Here is a 6,627-nt window from a genome sequence, read left to right as displayed (position 1 = left end):
ATTGTAGCTGAGGCTGTTGCTGTCTGTCTGATCACATAGAGGTGTTTCCATCTGCACCCATCCACTGTGTTCTGCCCAACAGCATTTATGAAAAAAGATCTCATGAGAAAACTGTTACTACTAGAACTTATAGAGTTTTGGTGGTACAGCTGCTCATCTGACAAACTTATCCTTTTTTGCACAGTTGTTGTCTCCATAACTTTTCATAGGAACATTAATCCAACAGTGACTGCATAATGGAATGCCATCCCTCTAACAGAGTGATGAAGCCATTCATGTTATATATATCATGTGGGAAAAGGGCCTTTATTAAAAAGATAGTTAAAAAGGTGTTTGCAGAGTTTGTGTCAACTGATCAACACAACATGCCTACTGACCAAGCTTTTTGGAACTTTTATAAGTTCCTTAAAAAAAAAGTCAAATCTTGATCAGCCACAGACTGTGTGAACCTGAACTACAAGTGGACAGACATCATAGCCTTTGTATTCAGGGCCATGAAATCTTGTGTCAAGGTAAGTAAAAGTGAAAAAATTATAGTAAACTCAGATATTTACAGCTTAACTAAAAAGCACTGCTGCCTTGCAGCAAGTTCCCGGCTTGGCTCTCAGTTGGGTTTCTTCTCTGTGGAGTTTGCATGCTCTCCATGTGTATGAGTGGGTTCTGCCTGGTTATTCTGGCTTTCAGCCTCAGCCCAAAAACATGTATGTTAGATTACTTGATTGTTCTAAATTGACCATAGGTGTGAGTTTGAGCGTCCTTGGTTGTTTGTCTCGTTTGTCTCTGTGTCGGCCCAGTGATGGACTGGCAACACATCCAGAGTGTACCCTGCTTTTTGCCTGATGGTAGCTGGGATAGGCACCAGCCTCGCCACAAATGAATCAATGAAAGAATGAGCTGTGAGGCGAGGAGACTTTGACTGGGCACGATTTTCAGGGTTTGAATGACTGAGAACAGTGTTATACTTAACAAACAATGGGCACTGTGACTGGGGGTTGTGTAGAATAATGGTACGTTTACATGCACAGTTAATTAGAGCTACAGTTACAGCTTAACTGGAACAGTTAATTGGATTGCTCTCCTTTGTCCAGTATATACACTGACTGAAGAATGTCCGATGCGATGATGCTGTGGACTGTTTGAGAAAATGTTCAAGACATTCTGCTTTTCTAACTTTCCTTATGGGAGATCATAGTACGTAAATACAGCGTAAATCTCTGCACAGACGTTTTGAAATTACTGAATTTGCTGCAGTTATAAAATCAGGATTGTATTAGAGTAGAGTTGCTTTAAGTGACCATGGGCTGACACTTTGTCTTAATGGGCTACTATTCTTTTTTTTTTTTCGGACAAAAGAAACAAAAATGTAAATGAGAGCAGCTTTACTGGGAATTCGGCTTTATCAACTTGCAATTTGGCTTTAAAGTTTTTACAGAAAGATGCATGCAATCCCTTGAAGCTGTGAGCTCTTTTCCATTAGCTCTAGCTGACAAAATCGTCAAATGGCTAACTGTCTTTGCTTCTTCTGGTAACTAACATAGTGTTTGCAGTATATCTAGACCAGTACAAATCTGAATTTCCATTTTGATGGGCAACATAGTGTTACTTTTGCTTGCACTTCTCTGGAGAAAACCTCAACTATCTTTTACAATGCAGAGCACGAAACAGCAATATAGATCTGTTTGAACCTGAGTTCAGCATTTTTTTCTTTTTACTTCATATGAGAACCTTGTGAACTTGGAACTCATGAAAGTTTTGTTGATCAGTCAGCATTCCCAGGCGTACAGCAGCACTCCTCTAATTATCTTGTCCCTCTGTTTCCCCTTGAGTTTTTCAGAATTTGAAGTTGATGGCAGCACCAACAAAACTGAAATGCAGGCAGTTTATACACACACACTCACACACATATAGGAGTAGAGATTTTTGAGAATAGAGATAATCAAGAAATTATCATAAAAGGAGGCTGGAAAAAAGCAAAGGAAATGATTGCTTTTCTCTGCCTAATAGCACGACTGAAAGGCTGTCATGTGAGATCTACTCTGTTCACTAGTCTAACGGCTCTCATGAAGAAAGGACCTAAATGAACATGAAATCTTTACATGTTCCAGCTCATATTTCATGTTTTCATTTCTATCTTTCCCAATTCCTTCTTGCTGACCTCCATTGCTTTGCTTTTTCACTGAGCAGCACCCATCCCTTTTTTTTCTTTACCCACAGAAGCTTTCAGTGCAAAGGGCTATGATTCTTCCTGGAACAGAATAGAATTTTCCAGCAGCCAGAGGGAAATCTGAGAGATACAGAAGACTCATAACAGGGAACACCTTGCATCACAGACAGCGTGGTTTACTAAATCTAGCAGCATTAGAAAAAAAAAAGGTTTGATTTTGAGGTTTGGCTCGCATTCATTTTAATAAGAAAATTATGTATGTAATGTAATGTGGCACATATGAATCCAAATGTTAGGATCTTCAGATGTCAGAGGATGTCAGCAGTGGCACTATAGAATTATCATCTAAAAACTGAGGACATTATTCCGCTCAGGTTCAACTTTGGCTTTTATTCAGTACTGGCAAATGTTAACAAGCTAACCTTGGACGATGTACATCTGAAACATGACAAGCAAACAGAAGATGCAGAAATTTGGCCATCGAAAATACTTTGCTTATGGGTGAAAACAAGTTTTCCAGCCAGGAATGAAGGGAAAAATGTGTCACGGCTAGGTGCCTGGTCGACTTACAAAAAGTACCCAAGACCAGACGCAGAACACTGGGAGATTTAGAGCTAGAACAGAGTTTATTTACAGGTGCGCAGCGTTAGGAGGGTGGGAGGGAGGAGCCAGGTAAACGTGGAACTCAGAGAGGAGGGAGACAGTTAGTGAGGAGAATATAAACCCAGCAGAGCTCTTGGATCCAAGGACTCAGGTCAGCTGGTCCAGTCCAGAGTCCAGACTAAACATGGAGAAGCAGCATTTAGCTGTTATGCTGCAAACAAGTGGAACACACTGCCAGAGGAGATTAAACTGTCACCAAATGTAGACATTTTTAAATCCAGGTTAAAAACATTTCTTTTCTCATTTGTCTATGCATGAAATCTGCATGGTATCTTTTATCTCGACTGTTGCTTGTTTTTATTCATTTTAATTATCTTATTTATTTCTATTTATATTGTTTTACATATTTTAATGCTTTTTCCACTCCCTGCTGCAATGCTTTTATTTTATGTAAAGCACTTTGAATTGTTTTGTACATAAAAAGTGCTATACAAATATTTTTGACTTTTTTATTCTGACGCTCCTGCAAATTTCTATTTTCCCAGGCGGAGCAACACAGGCTGCCAGGAAGACACTGAAAAGCAGCTGGAGGGTTGATGAGTTGATGAGTTCTTTGTTATCATTTTCGTTTTTTCATTCTCTGTCGTCCACCCTTCGACACAAATTACCTCATTATCTTGCAGACCACATTGTACCAATGTTCAGCGTCCATGAGCATTGTAAGCACCACTGAGGTGACGGAGAATGGCAGCGGGCTTTGTTATATTTCACAAAATCTAATAACAGTCTCGTATCAGCTCCCCAGCACTGCCCTGAGTACACGCTGTTTGGAGACTCCCAGGGTTCTCTATCGATTCAGTGATGGCCTCCCCCCACCTCTCTTTCTATAGCCTTTTTTGCACACTCTTTAAGATTTTTACAACAAAGACTTTATTTGTTCTTTGTCAGCAGCAGCAACACGTGATGAGACTTAAACATCTCACCTCAAGAGCCCTGAATTTGGATAAAAGCTAAATAATCTCAATGAAAACAAATCATAACCAGATGGTAACGGTGCATTAACTTTACAGCCGAGATGGTATGTGGTCACATTATGAATTGTCTCTTAATGCAGTTCTTTACCTTGATGTAGCTGACTGCCACCAAAATCCATTGCTTTCATTAGTTGTCAAGAGGCAAAATTGGATAAAAAATACTCGACATTCATATCTTGGATGAAGTGAGTATATTGGTTTTCCCTCACACAAACCCATTATAGAAAAAAAGAAAAGAAAAAAAGGGATTTGTTTCTCAGCTCATTAAACATTCATATAACATTATATTACATTCTAATCATACACACAGTACTACACAAGGCTGCTTTTGGGGAACACATACAGTATACACATACTTGACTTAATGTTTCTTGGTTTGGAATTCTTAAGGGAACTCCCTGAGGCAGAAATGATATTACTCTGCTTTTGTGTCTGCAAAGTCATTTTCAAGGTTTTAAGTTTAAATAGTGTTATTTATGAGCATTAAATGTACCACAGCCGCACCTGTCAAATGTCATGCTTTCAATCATTGTGATTTCCCACAAAATCCCAATAATAATAGGGAAAATAAAAGAGAAAAAGTCACAATCTGCTGGAACATGCCCGACATTTAGAAAATGGCAACTATAATCTTATAATATTCCATGGGGGAACAGAGTTGACCGTGAGCTACCAGGAATAATGAAAAAAAAACAAAAAAAACAATCTCTAGTTACAGCCATGCTCATAGCGGTGGGAGTCTGTACACAGTAACAGTAGTGACTGCTGTAGCTCAGGAGGAAGAGCAGCTGCCCATCAACTGGAAGGTTGGTGGTTCAACTCTGGCTTCCTGGAAGCATCAAAGCATGTTGGGCAAGACACTGAACCCCTGTATTAGTATGTAAGTGATTTGGTGAATGTGGTATGTAGTGTTAAAAGCGCTTTGAGTGATCAGCTAGACAAGGAAAATGCTATACAAGTACAGTTCAGTTACCATTTCATACTTTTACCTGAATTAAAATAATTCATTCAATATAAGAACTTCGATAGAACATTCATCACATGAATGAAAGTTCATTGCACAGCAGTCATGGCAAAATAATTTGCCATAATTTGGACTCGAGAAAAGTTGTACAAATACAAAAAACAGGAATTACACCTTCACTGTTAACAGCTTTGCAGATGTCTCTTCTGTTGGTGGTTGATGGAAAATTACACTCTTGATGCATATATTCGATGCATATATATGTATATATATTTGTTTATTTTAACTTCAAAGCAAGGCCAAATAGACTATTAGCAGCGCGTTTTAATGACTCAAGCAAACAACGTACAGTGTCACGGTAAACATAATTAAATTTTATTTTAAAGTGTCGGAGACAGAGCATGTGAACGGAGCTGAGCGGTAAGAATAGACTTTTTTGGGAATGTACTATTTTTTGTTTGAAGGCCTACAGAGTAGATATTTCTGAACTCAGTTATATAGGGCTAATTTAAGTGTGAAACTACTTGAACTAATATTCAAATGTCATAATATTAAATAAACATTTAGTTTCTTTGAAAATCATGTCTAAAAATGTATTTTATTTATGCAATATTTAAAAAAAAAACAAAAATGGAAAAACTTAACGACCACATTCGGTATTATACGGTATTCAGCCAAGCATTTTGATTTTTATTCAGCTTCGGCCTCAAATTTTCTATTCAGTGCATCCGTACTCTCTAACTTTAAGATTAGGCTTAAAACTTTCCTTTTTGAGTTAGGGATGGCTCAGGTGACCGTAAAACATCCCATAGTTAAGCTGCTATAGGCCTAGACTGCTGGGAGAACCTCCCATGATGCACCTTTTCTCACTTTGCTCTCTTTTACTCTCCATGTACATAAAACATTATCGTTGTCATTACCTTGTATTCATCTTTCTCAGCAGGTATCCCTAGCTCGGTGTTATGGTGTTTGTTGTTCCCTATTTCTGGTCCTTTCAACCCCCGACCAGTCACGTCAGTTGGCCACCCTTCCTGAGTCTGGTTCTGCCAGAGGTTTCTTCCATTTAAAAGGGAGTTTTTTCTTACCACAGTCGCCTCATGCATGCTCAAGATGGGCGATTGGATCGAAGAGTAGTTTTGGTGGAATCTATTGGTTTTCTTAGAAAGGCAACTTTATCTTATTGGCTTTATGACTTGGGATAATTTGGAATTTAATTAATTGGAACTGATTGGATTATGATGGTATTACAATGAATACGATTGTAACTGGCAGATTATTTAACTGAAAAGGTTTACGCTGATGCTATCCAGCTTTATTGTTTGTTCAAAGTATCAGAGAATCAAACTGTTGGATGTGAAGCAGATGGTCTGATAATGGTTTCTTGTTAAATTCAGTGAATACAAGATCTTTGATCATTGCCCCATAATGGTTTCATTTTGAAAACCAAGTAACAAATTGGCTCAGTTTGTTTTAGTCTAGCTGAGTCTTAGGAACATGGGTTTGTTTTGACATATGTCTAGAGAATTGCTTCAAAAGTTATTCCCTGCTTCCCTGCTGACTCACCCCTGTTGAAGCCTGTTAACACTGAGAGCAAATGGATCAAAGATACAAACACACCTGTGCTTTTCTTCAGACACAACAGCTGCGCTCGTCTGAAAACATTAAGCCAAACAGCAGCAAGGAAGGAAATCATGGTTTCATGTAACCGCTGCTCTCAAGATGGTGGTGGAATCACTTTGGCTAATACTGCCCCTGTCTGGTCATTTTAAAAAGGACACGTATTTATGACTCATTCCCTCAATCATTTCATTTAAAATATTTTCTTTTCTCATTTTTTAAGAAATTAAAAGACTGGAAGAAGT

This window comes from Leuresthes tenuis, unplaced genomic scaffold (genome assembly GCF_036924035.1).
Source record: "Leuresthes tenuis unplaced genomic scaffold, fLeuTen1.0.hap1 SCAF_18, whole genome shotgun sequence".
NCBI lineage: Eukaryota > Metazoa > Chordata > Actinopteri > Atheriniformes > Atherinopsidae > Leuresthes > Leuresthes tenuis.
Note: the sequence above shows the minus strand (reverse complement) of the source record.